Here is an 18,879-nt window from a genome sequence, read left to right on the forward strand (position 1 = left end):
ATTCTCCGACTTTTATGCCGAGTTAACCCTTGGTGGTGGCGTTCCTCCTTTACCTCATGTGTGCTTTACAGACCCTGTTCTACTGATACACCATGTACCTTCATGCACCCCTTTCAGTGACTTTAGACCAGGCTTGAGACAGGTTTAAATGTTTACTGCAACTCTTGTAGTAGAAAAATTACAGTGACATCAAACTATCATGTGTTACACAGGTGTACCTGTACAGGAAGAGGTCCATACGTAGAAAAGTCCTTGCAGGTGCAGTCTCTTTGGGTGTAACGTTGTATAATGCTCCAGGCTACATCTTTCCTGAATCTAAACCTCCTTGCTTCTTACGTGGTCCCGTTCTCTCCAAGCTCGGCCTTCCCCCTAATATATATAGACCAGGGTAGAGGGCAGAACCCAAAAAGCCAGGCAAACTGGCAGATCCCCACTTAACCCTCTCCCCAACTGGACAGTCTGGAACTAACTAAACAGTTATCCCCATTATTAGTATGTACCTACATCTACACTCCAGTAACTCTTAGCAATGATATAAGGACACTAAAGTTTCTCTTGTAGAGCTATAAGCCAAGTCCTTTTAGAAGTAAGGGCTGCCCTAAGCACATAGGAGAAAGGACAAATGACAGGGTGGGCTGGAAGGCAGGAGAAGGTTTAAGAATGGATGGGGAATGGTTTATGAATAAAATGTAGGGACCAAGAAGAAAATGGTCATAGCTTGGAGAAACTCACTACCCTTTTGCCCTGTACACACGACCGGTTTTGCCCTTGGAATAAACTCTGAAGGTTTTTACAACAGAGTTCCGATGGAATTCCACTCAAGCTGTCTTGCATACACACGGTCTCACCAAATTCCGACCTTCCAGAACGCAGTGACGTACAACACATACAATGGGACTAGAAAACGGAAGCCGTCGTTTTTGGTGCTTCGGAAAAGCATACAGACGAGTGGTTTTTCCGATAGTAATTTGTTCCATCGGAAAAATACAGAACATGTTCTCTATCTAAGTCCATCTGAATTTTTGACAGAAAAAGTCCGATGGGACATACACATTGTCGGAATATACGATGAAAAGCTCCCATCGGACTCTTTCTGTCGGAAATTCCGCTCGTGTGTACGCGGCATTAGAGAAACTTTACCCTTTTGGTAAATGTATGGATATGGCTACGATTAAGTCTAGGTTCAAACCTATGCAGCTGCGTTTGATGCGTTTTTCAGGCACATTTTTCAGTGCATTCTGCATTTTTAAACCAGCGTTTTTATGCGTTTTTGCATGCAGTTTTCATGGATTTTGTGTTTTTTACGTTTTATTTTTTATTTTTAAACGCACTGTAAAACACACTGTATAAAGCTGGTTGCTAAGGAGGGGGCTGTCAGTGGGTTTCCTGCTGACAGCTAAAGTGAAAAAAAAAAAATTTGCCGGCAAAAAAATTTGTGAAAGAAACGGCGCAGGGTTCCCCCCCAGTTCCATACCAGGCCCTTCGGGTCTAGTATGGATTCAGGGGGGACCGCCACACCAAATTTTGTTAAAAAAATGGCGTGGGGTCCCCCCCAAAATCCATACCAGATCCTTATCTCATGCCGTCTGGCAGGTCAGGAAAGGGGGGGACGAGCGAGCGCCCCCCCCCCCCAACCATACTAGGCTGCATGCCCTCAACATGGGGGGTATGGGTGCTTTGGGGCAGGGGGGCTCTGCGCCCCCCACCCCAAAATACCTTGCCCCCATGTTGATGAGGACAAGGGCCTCTTCCCGACAACCCTTGCCCGGTTGTTGTGGGGGTCTGCAGGCGGGGGGCTTATCGGAATCTGAAAGCCCCCTTTAACAAGGGGACCCCCAGATTCCGGTTCCCCACCCTATGTGAATGGGCATCGGGTACATTGTACCCCTACCCATTCACCAAAAAAGCAGTGAAAAGTTAAAAAAAAAACAAGAGCCCGTTTTTGACAATTCCTTTATTAGTAAAATAGCTCTGAGCCGCCGTCTCTCCCGATGTCTTGTCTCCCGATGTCGTCTCTCCCGGTGTTGTCTCTCTCGGTGCCCTCGTCTTCTTCCGCCGCCATTTTCTCCCCGAGTTGGCATCTTCCAGTGTCGTCGTCTTCTTCCTCCTCCTCACGTCACCACCTTGTCGCGAAGCTGTCTTCCTCCGTTGTTATGTTCCCGGCTGTTCGGCGCCTCTTATATAGGCATGGGGTGTGGCCACCCAATGACGTGGCCTGGAGAGCCCACCCCTTGTGACAGGTGACATCGCATGTCACAAGCGGCGGGCTCCCAGGGGCGACGTTATTGGATGACCACGCCCCATGCCTATATAAGAGGCGCCGGAGAGCGGGGAACATAACTAGGGGGGGAAGACAGCTACGCAACAAGACCAAGTTTTTTTCGTTTTTTAACGGGTAACCAGCGACGGCAAGGAAGAAGAAGAAGGTGGGGACGACAGGTTGTTTAGACAGTGGCTGACCCAGGCTAGGAAGGAGTTACTGGTATTATAAAGAGGGGCAAGGCTGGGGTCCAGGAGTTCCTATATAAGAGAATGCTGTTAAACTGCAGAGGAGGATTGCTGTGCCTTGCAGTTCCTGGAGAACACCAAACATGGGCTCCTACCTTATGAAGGTTTTCCTGGGCAGCCTAATAGAGATTTATTGGACACACTAATGTAATTGTTCACGTTGGACTGTATTACCAACATTTTTATATAAAAGTTGCATCAACTGTCTTAAGCCTGGTCTGAAGTTCTTTAAAGGGTGCATGATGGTTTTGGGCATATGAAAGAACTAGGGTCAGTAAAGCACATGCAGGGTGTGAAGTAAAGCAACTACATCTGGTTACCCTGCACAACTGCACACCTATTGATACTCCGTGCAATCTCAGGAACACTGCACAGTACAGGAGTGCATTCTCCCCTAAGCTCACAGTCCAGGACAATGCTGAGGATGGGGAATGGTCAGTATCTCAGACCCTATGAGACCCGACTCAGTCCAAGCTACCTCAGGCACTTATATCCCAAAGGCACACAGTCACCAGTAATCAAGTCAAGGTCATTATTCACAAGTCCCCAGGACAGCTACTACCTTTCAGCTTCAGACACAATCCAGTGAGTGAGACAGTCCTCTAGACCAGATCCCTGTTAAAGTCCTACAGTCAGTTCCAGATTACCTCCAGATCTCAGCTCTACCACCTCTGAGACCTCACAGAAAAAACAAAGCAGTCCACAGGCTGCCTCAGAGGCTAGGCCCTGATCAATACTCAGGCTGGTTATTTGATTTCTCCCTCCCTAAGCTCTAGAAACGTCTTCTAGAGGCAGGGGGAAGCACTCAAATCCCCAGCCTGTGAAACATTGAACAGACCAGACCAAACAACCACTGCTCCCTTGGTTACAGAAGGAGCCAAAAACTAAACTGTATCTAGCATCCTATGCTAGGAGAGTTCCACATCGGGAATAGGAGGGAAGTTCAAGGACATTATCATGGTAAGGGATAGTATAAAGGGGATAGATTGTGAGTCCAGGAACATTATCAGGGGTCTGGTAATGTTTCCATGGATGATCAAAGTGAAGAAGTCATCAGCACACCAAGGATTCCTAAAAAGGGTCCAAAGCTTTATTCTCGTGGTTACATGGTAAACATACAGCAACACTTTGGAGCCACGCAGGGCCCTTTCACACTTGCCTGACAAAGGGGCCCTGCGTTGCTGTATGTTTATCATGTGACCATGAAAACAAAGCTTAGGACCCTTTTGCAGAATCCTTGGGGTGCTGATATAATTTCTTCACTTTGATCATCCACGGTTTCCAGCCTATGGTCATTACAGCACCCACCACTACTGAACAGCCAGTTTCTTGTGTGTGTGCCTGGGGAATATTGTGCTTGATAATGTTTCCAGGTACAGGGCTGATCTGTGGTCTCTCTATAGTGATTAGTAAGTAGGTAGTCTCTGGAAATGTATCTTATTTCTCCACTCACTGACACATTTCTTTTTACTTGTTCATTGTCTTTTTCAGACTTTTTAAGGTCACATGGTTTTTGGATTTAGATGTATGAGGTGGTGATAAGCTGTTGTAGGACATGTGGTTTGCCTTAGGCATTGTTGGTCAGTAAGGCCTTACCTATTTTTCTCTCTTTCCACCCCCCCTTCTGTCTTTCCTGTCTTTCGGCACACACTACCTCTTATCCCCTCCCTCTCTTTCTCTCAATACCTCTTTTCCTCTCTCTCTCTGCCTCCCTATTCTTATCCCTCTCTACCCATCTCTCTCTCTTCACCGGCTGCTCCTCCATCTCTCTCTCTCTTGGCCCGCTTCCTTTATCTCTCCTTCTCTCTTGAAGTCACTCCCTCTTTATCACTCTCTCCTGGCGACTCCTTCTATCTCTCTATCTTTCTCTCTGTCACTCCCTCCATCTCTCTCTTTCTGCTCGTTTCCTTACCACTCTCCACCTTTCCCCATCTCTCTCTTTCTCTTGGCTGGATCCCTCCATATCTCTCTCTCCCAGGTCCCCCTCTCTCATCCATCTCTCTCTCTGCTCACCTGATCCTTCTATATTTCACATTTCTTCCTCTCTCTCTCAATCTCTTTCTCTCTCACTTAGTCACAGACGACCTTTCGGAGTTGAATTATCTGCGTTTTGTCTCTCCGACATTCATTCTTCCATCCTGTTGGGATCTCACATAGTTCAGAGATCCTCATTGGTCTCTTTATTGAAATTGTGCACGTCGAGTCTCGTTAATTATTCCCCGAATGCTGAACCTTGAATCATTTTGGTTACTCTATACGCTGGCTAATTTTCATTTTGCAGCGTGCCCTTGTTTTAATGAGCACAATTGCTGGTAATATATCATCTCCCTCATCTGCCGCGTCATCAGACCAGATGCTGATTGAGGGCTGGCGGACGATTTGCGGCTCTCTTTGCTTCTCTATGGAGATTCTGCGGCCTTGGCAAAAAATGTCTTCTGAGCAATAATCTCATCAATGTCACCTCTGGTAATGGTGAATCTATTGGTTTGATGCTCTTTGAGGAGATGTAAACCCTTTTTATGCTGCTGTGTGACGTGAGAGACGATGAACATAGTGTCACATTTTCATGTACAAATATTTTGCGTCACTGGAAGGTGAAACTTTTGGATTTACTAAGGGGCCGAGTCACAAAAATACCATGTGTGGCCCCAAAAACAGAAAGTGGTACCTACAGAATCACAACCTGCCAGCCTTGTGGGTGGAGCAGACTTGATGAGGTTGTAATTGGAAGAAAAAATGTACAAAGTGTTAAAAAAGGGATCTGTGTACAACATGAAACTGCCAATGAGCAGAGCCTCCCCACAGTCCATTGATAAATTCAAAGGAAGTACCTTCTCAAACTCTCCCCAACTAACAGTCTTCTGTCCTCTATCAAGCTGCTGCACAAACTCAGTTGTTAGATGGGAAAAAGCAGACAACAAGGGGAAATCATACTTTGCTGCCCACATAGCCTTCCCTGTGTAATGACTAGTACTATTAACAATAACATATACATAAGTAGCACAAATATAGCAGTATGTACAAAATATGGTGGCAAATGTTTGCAAAAAAAAAGCACCTTGGTAAAATAATTTGGAAGAGATAGTTTAAATGTAACATATTGTAAACATTGTGTTGATGTAATTAGTGCAATTACTGGGGGAAATGTTTTAAAATGGAGATTGTTCTTCATTCCCCTCTTCACAACCTGATAGCAAAAGTCCACCAACTGCCAGAATGACAATACACAGTACCATCCAGTGGTTATATTGTGAACTGCATGCTGCTACTGATCATTTTTTTTCTGAGTTTCTCTTCACCTCTCTGTCTTTTTTTACCTCTCTTTGCCTATCTCTGTCCCTCTCTTCATCACTCTGATCTGCCATCCCTATTCTCGACTCTTCCTTGATCCCTCTCTTTCTCTCATTCTCTCGCATCATTCCTCTCTCTCTCGCTTTTTTTTTATCACTTAGCGTTCCCTCTTTCCACACTTTTCAGTTTACATAGTAGATTTGTTACTGGAATCTGTTTGTATACCTGGAGTGAATGCTATAAAGGCTCTTGCAGTGAGTCTGTTCCACCATAGGGGTTGCATCGGCTTCAGGACACTTTCCTAGATTTGATTTTTATTGCACATGATACTCCTGTTTGAGCATCTACTTTTTCAGACTTTTTTTTTTGCCTGTATTTGTGCATATTTATGCGCATTTTCACGTATATGTGTTTACGCAAATGTGTGAAAACTTATTCTTGTGTTTTCGTTCTGCACAATATTTAAATGGGCATTTGCTTGCATTTGGTGTAAATTTTTGACCGATAAAGGTCTTTTGATTTTTTTTTTTTAACTGAAGAATGCACGATGCTTGTTTACACGCCTGTGTGCATAGGCACATTACAATTATTGGGCTGTATTTTAGCTCAGTAAAAAAAAAAAAAAAAAAAGTTGTACTGAGCTTTTTTTAAGCTGCAGTGTGCAAGAGGCTTTACAGTGTGTAGCGCCGTCAATTTACGCAGCACTTTACATATGTATGTTACATTCACATTATTCCCTGCCCTCAAGGAGCTTACAATCTAAGGTCCCTAACTCACAGTCATACATACACAAAATAGGGCCAATTTAGACAAAACAAAATTAGCCTACCAGAATGTCTTTGGAGTGTGGAAGGAAATTAGAGTACACAGGGTAGATGTATACATTATTATTTTTTTTTTTTTTAAGGAAAAGTGTATCCATTTTAAAGATACAGGGCAACACAATTTTTGTTTACTTGGTTTAAGAGGTTTGTATTTAGGTACCAGTGAGTGCTGCTTATTTAGATTTAGCGTTGTAAGATTTTTTTGGCACAGGTTCTTTCTACTTTCCTATATTTGTCTAATCAACTGAGAAAATAGATTTTAATGAAAGATCCTCCACCTGAACACTATCATTTTTTATTACATTTTAACCACTTAAACACCAGCCTGTTAAACCCTTTCCTGTTTAGCATTTTTTTAGTTTTCAGTACTGTAATACTTTGACTAATAATTAACTAACTGTAACACTGTACAAATGGAAAAATGTATTTTAAATCACTTTTTTTGAGACATATAGAGCTTTCTTATGGTGGCATTTATTCACCACTGTGTTTTATTCTTTTATTATGTAAGGAAAAAAGACCAAAGGTTTAGAAAAAAAAATGTTTTCCTTAAGTTCTACTAAAAAAAGTTTACAAATAATTTATAGTTCTTCATAAATGTATGCCAAAATGTAATTTCATATCTTTCTTTAACCCCTTGACGACCAGCCGCCGCAGCTGCACTGCGGCAACATGGCTCGGCTGCGTAAATCGCCGTCATGTTACGTCACTTTTATATTTGGCCACTAGGGGCGCGCGCGAGCCCCCCCCCGCTCACCCACGGAGCTGATGCGAGTGCCCGGCGGTCGCGATCACCACCAGACTCTGTTCATACAGAGTATGAACAGCGATCTTTCATCTCCCCTACACAGTCTTCTCCCCCCTTCAGTTAGAACACACACTAGGGAATACATTCACCCCTTGATCGCCCCCTAGTGGTTAAGCCCATTCACTGCCAGTGACATTTTTACAGTAATCAATGCATTTTTATAGCACTGATCGCTGTAAAAATGCCAATTTTCCCAAAAATGTGTCAAAATTGTCCGACGTGTCCACCATAATGTCGCAGTCCCAATAAAAATCGCAGATCACCGCCATTACTAGTAAAAAAAAATAATAATAAAAATGCCATAAAACTATCCCCTATTTTGTAGACGCTATAACTTTTGTGCAAACCAATCAATATACGCTTATTGCAATTTTTTTTTACCAAAAATATGTAGACAAATACATATTGGCCTAAACTGAGGAAAAAATTGTTTTTTTATATATATTTTGGGGGATATTTATTATAAAAAGTAAAAAATGTTTCGTTTTTTTTTTTTTTTTTTTTTTATAGTGCAAAAAATAAAACCCACAGAGGTGATCAAATACCACCAAAAGAAAGCTCTATTTGTGGGAAAAAAAAGGACGTCAATTTTGTTTAAGTGCAACGTCGCACGACCGCGCAATTGTCAGTTAAAGCGAAGCAGTGCCGAATCGCAAAAAGTGCTCTGGTCAGGAAGGGGGTAAAATCTTCCGGGGCTGTAGCGGTTAAAAAACCAAATAATTAAGTGTATACTATTTAGTCTGTGTGAACGTTATCGAGTCTAAAACAATGGTATATATACAGTATCTCACAAAAGTGAGTACATCTCTCACATTTTTGTAAACATTTTATTCTATCTTTTCATGTGACAACACTGAAGAAATTACACTTTGCTGAAATGTAAAGTAGTGAGTGTACAGCTTGTATAACAGTGTAAATTTGTTGTCCCCTCAAAATAACTCACAGCCATTAATGTCTAAACCGCTGGCAACAAAAGTGAGTACTCCCCTAAGTGAAAATGTCCAAATTGGGCCCAAAGTGTCAATATTTTGTGTGGCCACCATTGTTTTCCAGCACTGCCTTAACCCTCTTGGGCATGGAGTTCACCAGAGCTTCACAGGTTGCCACTGGAGTTCTCTTCCACTCCTCCATGATGACTTTACGGAGCTGGTTGATGTTACAGACCTTGCACTCATCCACCTTCCATTTGAGGATGCCCCACAGATGCTCAATAGGGTTTAGGTCTGGAGACATGCTTGGCCAGTTCATCACCTTTACCCTCAGCTTCTTTAGCAAGGCAGTGGTCGTCTTGGAGGTGTGTTTGGGGTCATTATCATGTTGGAATACTGCCCTGCGGCCCAGTATCTGAAGGGAGGGGATCATGCTCTCCTTCAGTATGTCACAGTACATGTTGGCATTCATTGTTCCCTCAATGAACTGTAGTTCCCCAGTGCCGGCAGCACTCATGCAGCCCCAGACCATGACACTCCCACCACCATGCTTGACTGTAGGCAAGACACACTTGTGTTTGTACTCCTCACCAGGTTGCCTCCACACATGCTTGACACCATCTGAACCAAATAAGTTTATTTTGGTCTCATCAGACCACAGGACATGGTTCCAGTAATCCATGTTCTTAGTCTGCGTGTCTTCAGCAAACTTTCTTGTACATCATCTTTAGGAAGAGACTTCCTTCTGGGACGACAGCCATGCAGACCAATTTGATGCAGTGTGCGGCGTATGGTCTGAGCACTGACAGGCTGACCCCCCACCCCTTCAACCTTTGCAGCAATGCTGGCAGCACTCATACGTCTATTTCCCAAAGACAATCTCTGGATATGACGTTGAGCACGTGCACTCAGCCTCTTTGGTGGACCATGACAAGGCCTATTCTGAGTGGAACCTGTCGCTATATGGTCTTGGCCACCGTGCTTCAGCTCAGTTTCAGGGTATTGGCAATCTTCACACCTGAGAACTTGTAACACTAAAGAGCCACATGACACCAGGGAAGGAAAATGGCTAATTGGGCCCAATTCAGACATTTTCACTTAGGGGTGTAGTCACTTTTGTTGCCAGCGGTTTAGACATTAATGGCTGTGTGTTGAGTTATTTTCATGGGGACAGCAAATTTACACTGTTATACAAGCTGTACACTCACTACTTTACATTGTAGCAAAGTGTAATTTTTTCAGTGTTGTCGCATGAAAAGATATAGTAAATATTTACAAAAATGTGAGGGTGTACTCACTTTTGTGAGATACTGTATATACATATATACAGTATGTATGTATCTATATGAAATGTATCAACCCTTATGGTCTGACTGTCTATCTCATTTCATGAGGTCAGAACAGCATGAACAATCCCCCCCCACCACCACCACCACCAAATGACCAATTTCTTGACAGTAGACACTTAGTAAGAAGCATGGTGAGTTTTTTGAAGTTTTAGTTTTTTTGCCACAATTTTGTGGAAAATTAGGAATTAAAAACAATTTGATTTTGTTGTCATTTAAACAATTTATTTCTTACACATGTATAGACATACTTTCAATTACACCCCAAAACACATTCTTCTACTCTTCCCGAGTATGGGCATACCACATGCGTGATACTTTATTGCTGCCAAGATATATAGAAAGTCCCAAAATCCAACGAACAAAAGGGGCAAAGATGCATCTGGTTTTTTAACTGAATATCACATTTTTTAAGGCCCTGAAGTGCCAGGACAGGAAAACACCCACAAAATTACCACTTTTTTTGCAAAGTAAACCCTCCAATGTATGGTGGATCTTTTGAATCACGCTTTTTTCTTCTTTTTTTTTTGCCACAACATATTGGAAAATGTGGAAAACAAATAAAAATGTATTTTTTACACAAAATTGTAAATAAATAAGATATGGCTAACACACAGCATATGCATACTTAGAATTACAACCAAAACACATTCTGCTATTCCTCCGGAGTATGGGTGTAGGCTGGCTGGTGCACATTATCGTCCCCTCTGTAGGAGGCACTGTTCAGCTGGTCACTGTGCAGAAGGGAATGGAGGTTGGGAGGAGCTTTGTTCCTCTGAAGCTTTCATAGGTTTCATCAGGGGACAAATGAGGAGGAAAGAGGGATATTGCTCGAAATCAGGGACAGTCTCTCAAAATCAGGGACAGTTGGGAGCAATGCGCCTGCATCGCTGTTATGCCTTTCAGCCACCCCCCCAGATGCTTGTCCACCAACAGAACCCTATCAAAGTGTCCTCTCAAGTGCAGAGACTGTGTTAAAATAACCGCCAGCGTAGTTAAGAGCTATTGTAATCAGGTTGCCTGAGATATTAAGGTTCCTTTTCCATATTGTTTGGAGCTGTGAAGTGAGCCGCTGCCCCTGTCTTCCACATTTTATTTGTTACCTCTACTTATCCAAATAACATACCTTCTAACTTTCTAAGATGGGAATGAGGGACACTTATCAGCATAAGAATGTGGGCATAGGATACCCCCCCCCCCCCCAAGGAGAACTGTACAAAAAAAAAAAATGGTTAACCAGTTCTTGACCACAATACATAAGTATGCGAGCGGTTTACCGGGTTTATGACTAAAGATATCAGGCATAACCCCAGTATTGTTTTTTACAGCCAGCAGCTGGCTTTCTCCCCCAACAACCCCCCCACCCCCCCCAGGGCCGTCTTAATGAGAGGGCACACCTGGGCACTGCCCAGGGGCCCCAGCTGCATGGGGGGCCCCTGCACTTTCCCCAAAGAAGCTGCTCCTTGAGCCCACGCTGCCTGGAAATTGGGGGCCCCATGATGGCACTGAGAGTGATGGATACACAGGGGAGGCAGGCTGGTAGCGGTGCGCCGTGCTGTGCAGAACGATAGCTATTTCAGAGCCAGCAGGGAGGGCTCCAGTGATGCTCTGATGCTCTGACCCCATCCCATGCAGCTTGAATGCTTGGGACTCGGAGGCCGCGGGGTAGGAGCTGGAGTGGGAGCTGCTGAGCCGGTAGCACTAAGAGTCCATCTGAGGAAGTGGCATTGTGGATAGTGTCATGGTGAGCCCAGCTGTCCAGCACTGTTTGCACCGAAGGGCTTGGAATGCCCAGAGGGATGCTCCCTACTCCGCCCCTCCTTCTGCCTTCATGACTTGATTGGTATAGGTGAGTCCTTTTCACAGTGCTGGAGGTGGGCACATAGCCAAAAGTTCACATGCACTGTATCTCCACTGGAAAAGGGGGTACTACATGGATGGAATAATGGTAACCCCGATCAACACTGACACGACTAAAACCATTATGAGAAGCCTTCAAGACAGCACATCACCAAATGACATAATTCCCACGAAACTACTGAAAGAATGCTCCGACATCCTGGCTCCCACCATAACACACCTCATAAATCAGTCGTTCAAAGAAGGGATTGTGCCAACCTCCCTCAAGCAGGGCACCGTCAAACCCCTGCTAAAGAAACCCAATCTCGACCCCAAGGACCCTAACCACCACAGACCGATAACAAGCCTTTACACCATCTCCAAGATTATGGAGAAAGCGGTAGTACAACAGTTATAACACCACCTGGACACACATCAACTTCTGGACACTACAATCAGGCTTCCGCCCAGGCCATGGCACAGAAACGGCACTTCTAAAAATATGGGATGATGCCCTCGAAGCTGCAGATGACGGAGAATCATGCCTCCTGATACTGCTAGACCTTAGTGCAGCATTTGATACAGTGGACCACAATACTCTAGTTGTCCGCCTCACAGAAGTTGCAGGAGCCACAGATTTGAGTCTAAAATGGTTTGCATCCTTCTTAGAGAATCGCTCTCAGACAGTGAAACTTGGAGCATTCACCTCCGACACCCAGACAATTTCCTGTGGAGTACCCCAGGGTTCACCTTTGTCGCCAGTGCTATTCAACATCTACATCCGCCCACTCCTCAAAATCATCAAAAAATCAGACCTCTGCTTCCACTCATACGCTGACGATACCCAAATCTACTTTCGCATCACCGGACAAAAAGACCACCATCATCAACTAGAGCAATGTCTCACTTTGATAGATGACTGGATGACCATCAGTTCCCTCAAACTCAACGGGTCAAAAACAGAACTTCTCCTCCTAAACGCTAACCAAAATCCCAAAACCAAGACTCCATGGATACCTCCCACCATCTTTGGACAGACCATCCCCCCGAGCACCAAAGCCAAGAGTCTCGGAGTTATCTTTGACTCAGAAATGACAATGGATGCACAAATAGGATCAGTAGTCAGCGGATCTCACCATCTCCTCCGCCTGCTACGCAGACTCATTCCCTTTATCCCAGAAAAGGACAAAGCAGCACTAGTTGCGCGCCTACAGGCCATTCAAAACGCGGCGGCAAGACTGCTAACAGGAAAAAAAACGTGGGAGTCCATCTCCCCATCCCTGAGGAGCCTACATTGGCTAACGGTAAAGAATCAGATCACATTCAAGACCCTCTGCCTCACCCACAAATGCATACAAGGAAACGCCCCTCAATACCTCCGAGAGAAAATAAAACACTACACACCCAATCGCAATCTGCGATCATCCAACCAAAACCTCCTCCTCGTTCCCAAATACCGCTACAAAGCAAGGGGAGAATGCAGATTCGCAGTCCAGGGACCTCGGCTATGGAATACTCTTCCGACTCACATCTGCATGGAAGAAAACCATCTGGCCTTTAGGAAAAAACTTAAAACCTTCCTCTTCTAAGAAGCTGCTCAGACACAAAACGCATTAGCGCCTTGAGGCGATTCAGTTTGCATTTGCAGCGTTTTACAAATCATTCATTCATTCATGCTGGGGAATATCAAGGGTGTATGGGGGAAAACAATGCTGAGGGGGATCTGGAGTGTATAGGGGGTAGCATTGGGTGTCTATAGAGTGTAGAGAGGTCACAGTGCTGGGGGGATATCTGGGGTGTGGAGGGGTGACAGTGCTGGGGGGATATCTGGGGTGTAGAGGGGTCAGAGTGCTGAGGGGGATATCTGGGGTGTACAGGGGTCAGAGTGCTGAGGGGAATATCTAGGGTGTAGAGTGGTCACAGTGCTGGGGGGATATCTGGGGTGTAGAGGGGTCACAGTGCTGGGGGGATATCTGGGGTGTAGAGGGGTCACAGTGCTGGGGGGTTATTTATTTAGGGTTGAGAATCCAGGGGTGTGGAGGTGGTAACAGGATAACAATGGTAGGGGGAAACCTGGTGTGTGTGTGCGGGGGGTGGAGGGGGTTGGTTGGGTGGAGTTAGGAGTGCTGGATGTATATAAGATGTAGAGGGGTTACAATGTTGGGGGAATTTGAGGCCCTCTCAGGCTGGATGGTCCCTCATGATTTTTATTGGAGGACGCGTCTGTACTTGTTACAACTGTCCTGAGCATCATTCTAGTAGATATATTATATGCACAGGACAGCTTTGTTACTTTATGTATGTAGTATTTTCCCACTGTTTCTTTGCTGTACAGAATTATTGTTCATGTAATTAAAGCAGAGCTCCACTCAAAAGGGGAAGCTCTGCTTGTCTGCTCCTACCTACTTTATGTCGGTTTACTTGTGCTGCCTCCATTGTAGGGGCCCCAGAGCATTACTTTGCCCAGGGGCCCATGATGCTATTAAGACGGCCCAGCCCCCGCTGCTATATCTCGGGCTTACCGTCTCTGCCAGTCCGCCCTAGAGACGATGCAACGGTGCCGTTGGCTGGTCATACAGGCAATCAAAGAGTAGGTCCGCTTTGATCGCCCCTATGGCCTTGACGTCATGACTTCCGGTCCAAGATGGAAGTAACAAGTTTTTTTTTTTTATCTTTTGCTTTTAAGTGTACAGGAGACATTTTCACCCCAAATCTCTACATAAACAGAACCTGTCATCCTTTTTGCTATTACAAGGGATGTTTATATTCCTTGCAATAGGAATAACAGTAATCCAAAAAATAAAAGTGTAAAAATACAAAAGTAATATAAGTAAGAAAGAAAAGAAATTTAAAGTGCCCCCATCCCTATGTGCTCGCACACAGAAGCAAATGTATACTTACAGTGCCTTGCAAAAGTATTCACCCCCTTGACTTTTTACCTATTTTGTTACATTACAGCCTTTAGTTCAATGTTTTTTTTTTTTTATCTGAATTATATGTGATGGATCAGAACACAATAGTCTAAGTTTGTGAAGTAATATTAGAAAAATATATACATAAAACTATTTTTCAGAAATAAAAAAATGATAATTGGCATGTGCGTATGTATTCACCCCCTTTGTTATGAAGCCCATAAAAAGCTCTGGTGCAACCAATTACCTTCAGAAGTCACATAATTAGTGAAATAATGTCCACCTGTGTGCAATCTAGGTGTCACATGATCTGTCATTACATATGAACACCTTTTTTGAAAGGCCCCAGAGGCTGCAACACCTAAGCAAGAGGCACCACTTACCAAACACTGCCATGAAGACCAAGGAAGTCTCCAAACAAGTAAAGGACAATGTTGTTGAGAAGTACAAGTCAGGGTTAGGTTATAAAAAAATATCCAAATCTTTGATGATCCCTAGGGGCACCATTAAATCTATCATAACCAAATAGAAAGAACATGGCACAACAGCAAACCTGCCAAGAGATGGCCGCACACCAAAACTCACAGATTGGGCAAGCAGGGCATTAATCAGAGAGGCAGCACAGAGACCTAAGGTAACCCTGGAGGAGCTGCAGAGTTCCACAGCAGAGACTGGAGTATCTGTACATAGGACGACAATAAGCCGTACGCTACATAGAGTCGGGCTTTATGGCAGAGTGGCCAGAAGAAAGCCATTACTTTTAGCAAAAAACAAAATGGCACGTTTTGAGATTGCGAAAAGGCATGTGGGAGACTCCCAAAATGTATGGAGGAAGGTCCTATGGTCTGATGAGACTAAAATTGAATTTTTTGGCCATCAAAGAAAACGCTATGTCTGGCGCAAACCCAACACATCACATCAGCCAAAGAACACCATCCCCACAGTGAAACATGGTGGTGGCAGCATCATGCTGTGGGGATGTTTTTCAGCAGTCAGGACTGGGAAACTGGTCAGAGTTGACGGAAAGATGAATGGTGCTAAATACAGGGATGTTCTTGAGCAAAACCTGTACCACTCTGTGTGTGATTTGAGGCTAGGACGGAAGTTCACCTTCCAGCAGGACAATGACCCCAAACACACTGCTAAAGCAACACTTGAGTGGTTTAAGGGGAAACTTGTAAATGTGTTGGAATGGCCTAGTTAAAGCCCAGACCTCAATCCAAGCGCAAACCATCCAACTTGAAGGAGCTGGAGCAGTTTTGCAAGGAGGAATGGACAAAAATCCCAGTGGTAAGATGTGGCAAACTCATGGAGACTTATCCAAAGCGACTTGGAGCTGTGATAGCCGTAAAAGGTGGCTCTACAAAGTATTGACTTTAGGGGGGTGAATAGTTATGCACATTGACTTTTTCTGTTGTTTTGTCCTATTTGTTGTTTGCTTCACAATAAAAAATAAACATCTTCAAAGTGGGCATGTTCTGTAAATTAAATGATGCAAATCCTCAAACAATCCATGTTAATTCCAGGTTGTGAGGCAACAAAACACGAAAAATGCCAAGGGGTTGAATACTTTTGCAAGGCACTGTAAGTCGCACACGCATATGTAAATGGTATTCGCACCACAAATGTGAGACATTGCCACGAACATTAGAGTGAGAGCAATAATTCAAGCGCTAGACCTCTTCTGTATCTCTAAACAGGTAACCTGTAAAGGCGTTTAAAGCGTCGCCTATGGAGATTTTTAAGTGCCGTAGTTTTTCGTTCTATTTATCTATTTACTCAGCATATAATAAATCAAATGTGGTAGTGTTGCGCAAACTCACAGTAGTAAAGAACTATGCGCTAATTGATTAGTACTAATCAAACATGATCAATGGTGTAATAACATATTTGTGACAAAAATATAGAAATCAATTGTGAAACCTAAATATAGTGCATAAAACTGGTATAGTCCATAACCAATATTTATACAAAAAAGGTATAGTGGATGATAAACAATTACCAATCTCCTTTAGGGGAAGTCGAGCATCCCACCTCCCTCGCTTTCCAGAATAAGAAGGGATTATTTTTGTTCCAGGATGTCAGTGGAATATCTCACGGCTCGAGGATTGCCGACATTAGGAGAGAACTGAGTTGTCCCAGTGTTTGCGGTGAATCGCGCACCCATTATGATGAAGTCACGTGATGTGACATAACGCGTAGGGCACCCAGGACCAGAAGTGATGTCAAAGACCAATATATGCTTAGTATATTTACTATACAAAGGCGTTTTTAAAATATATTTGATGTAATGCCCTGTACACACGGTCGGATTTTCCGATGGAAAATGTCCGATCGGAGCGTGTTTTCGGAAATTCCGACCGTGTGTGGGCTCCATCGGACATTTTCCATCGGATTTTCCGACACACAAAGTTGGAGAGCAGGAGATAAAATTTTCCGACAACAAAATCCGTTGTCGGAAATTCCGATCGTGTGTACACAAATCCGATGGACAAAGTGCCACGCATGCTCAGAATAAATAAAGAGATGAAAGCTATTGGCCACTGCCCCGTTTATAGTCCCGACGTACATGTTTTACGTCACCGCGTTTAAAACGATCGGATTTTCCGACAACTTTGTGTGACCGTGTGTATGCAAGACAAGTTTGAGCCAACATCCATCGGAAAAAATCCTAGGATTTTGTTGTCGGAATGTCCGAACAAAGTCCGACCGTGTGTACGGGGCATAAGAGTTATTCTATTCAATAAATTGTCACCATTTTAAATACTACACTATGGGAGGCTATATTGCTTTGCTTTAACATGTGGATGAGCACAATTCTCGGTGCCTTAAATGGACCAGCACCATAGATGGACTAAAGCTTATTCGGGAGGACTAGGATAAGGCTGTGATCTGAGGGACACCAGACCACCTGTGGAATTGTGATCATAATGCGTAGTTGATTATTAAGGTGAGAGTTCTGTGAGCACAGAGGTGTTACAAGAAGGTGGAAGCACATCTTGGGGGTTATTTACGAAAGGCAAATCCACTTTGCACTGCAGTCGCTCTCATTCTAAGGGGTTGATCTGAAATGAGTGGAAGCTCTGCTGATTTTATCATCCAATCATGTGCAAGCTAAAATGCAGTTTTTTTATTTTCCTTGCATGTCCCCCTCGAATCTACAGCGACTTTACTTCCAAGTGCACTTTCAGTGCAAAGTGGATTTTCTTTTAATAAGTAACCCCCCATATGATTTTAATATTGCACACGGATTCATCCCTTTGAAGGAAGTGGACTTTTTGTATATAATATATCACTGTTGAAGAGTTATCACCCACTATACATTTTTTGTATAAATATTGGTTATGGACTATACCAGTTTTATGCACTATATTTAGGTTTAACTTGTATTGATTTCTATATTTTTTGTCACAAATATGTTGTTACACCATTGATCATGTTTAAATAGTACTAGTGCATAGTTCTTTACTATTGTTAGTCTGTGCAACACCATTCACAACATTTGATTTATTATATGTGGGAACACATTAGGCGTTGCAGCAACTATTCATACAGTATATCAACTTTTTATCTTGCACGGTATTTACGCAACAATTTTTCAAACGCGTTTCATGATTTAAAAAATAGCCCAATTTTTTTGTATAATCTGAAAGATGATGTTACGCCGAGTAAATAGGTACCCAACGCTTTAAAACTGCGCACACTCATGGAATGACGGCAAACTTTAGAACTTAAAAATCTCCATAGGCGACGCTTTATAATGTTTTACAGGTTACATGTTGAGAGTTACAGAGGAGGTCTAGAGCTAGAATTGTTGCTCGTGCACTAACGCACGCTGCAACACCTCACATGTGTAGTTTGAACGGCGTTTACATATGTGGGCGGGACTAACGTGTGCGTTCGCTTCTGAGCGGGAGCTACTGGGGACAGGGACGTTTTGAATTTTTTTTTTTTTTTTTTTTTTATTCTACTTTATTTTTTTTATTTTTACTTTCTTTTACAACATTTTTTTTCATCACTTTTATTCCTATTACAAGAAATGTAAACATCCCCTGTAATAGGAATCATTCGTGACAGGTCCTCTTTATGGAGAGATGCGGGGTCAATAAGACCCCGCATCTCTCCTCCAGACTGGAAAGCATGAGATCGGAAAAAAAAAATCCACGATCTCATGCTTACCAGCCGTGGTCACGGCTTTTACATCCGTGGCCTGGACGTGAGGTCGTAACGTCGCACCCGTGCCTCTGACGGTCATAGAGATGACCATCTGGTCAAGGGACATCTCTATGCTCGTTATCCAGCGGCCAATTCTTTCTCCGGGTCCCCGATGGCACGGGAGAGCCCGGAGAAGCAGTGGATGGCGGCGGGAGGGGGGATGTCCCCTCCCGTCGCCTGTAAGAACGATCAAGTGGCGGAACTGCC

This window comes from Aquarana catesbeiana, linkage group LG03 (genome assembly GCF_042186555.1).
Source record: "Aquarana catesbeiana isolate 2022-GZ linkage group LG03, ASM4218655v1, whole genome shotgun sequence".
In the NCBI taxonomy this organism is placed as follows: Eukaryota; Metazoa; Chordata; class Amphibia; order Anura; family Ranidae; genus Aquarana; species Aquarana catesbeiana.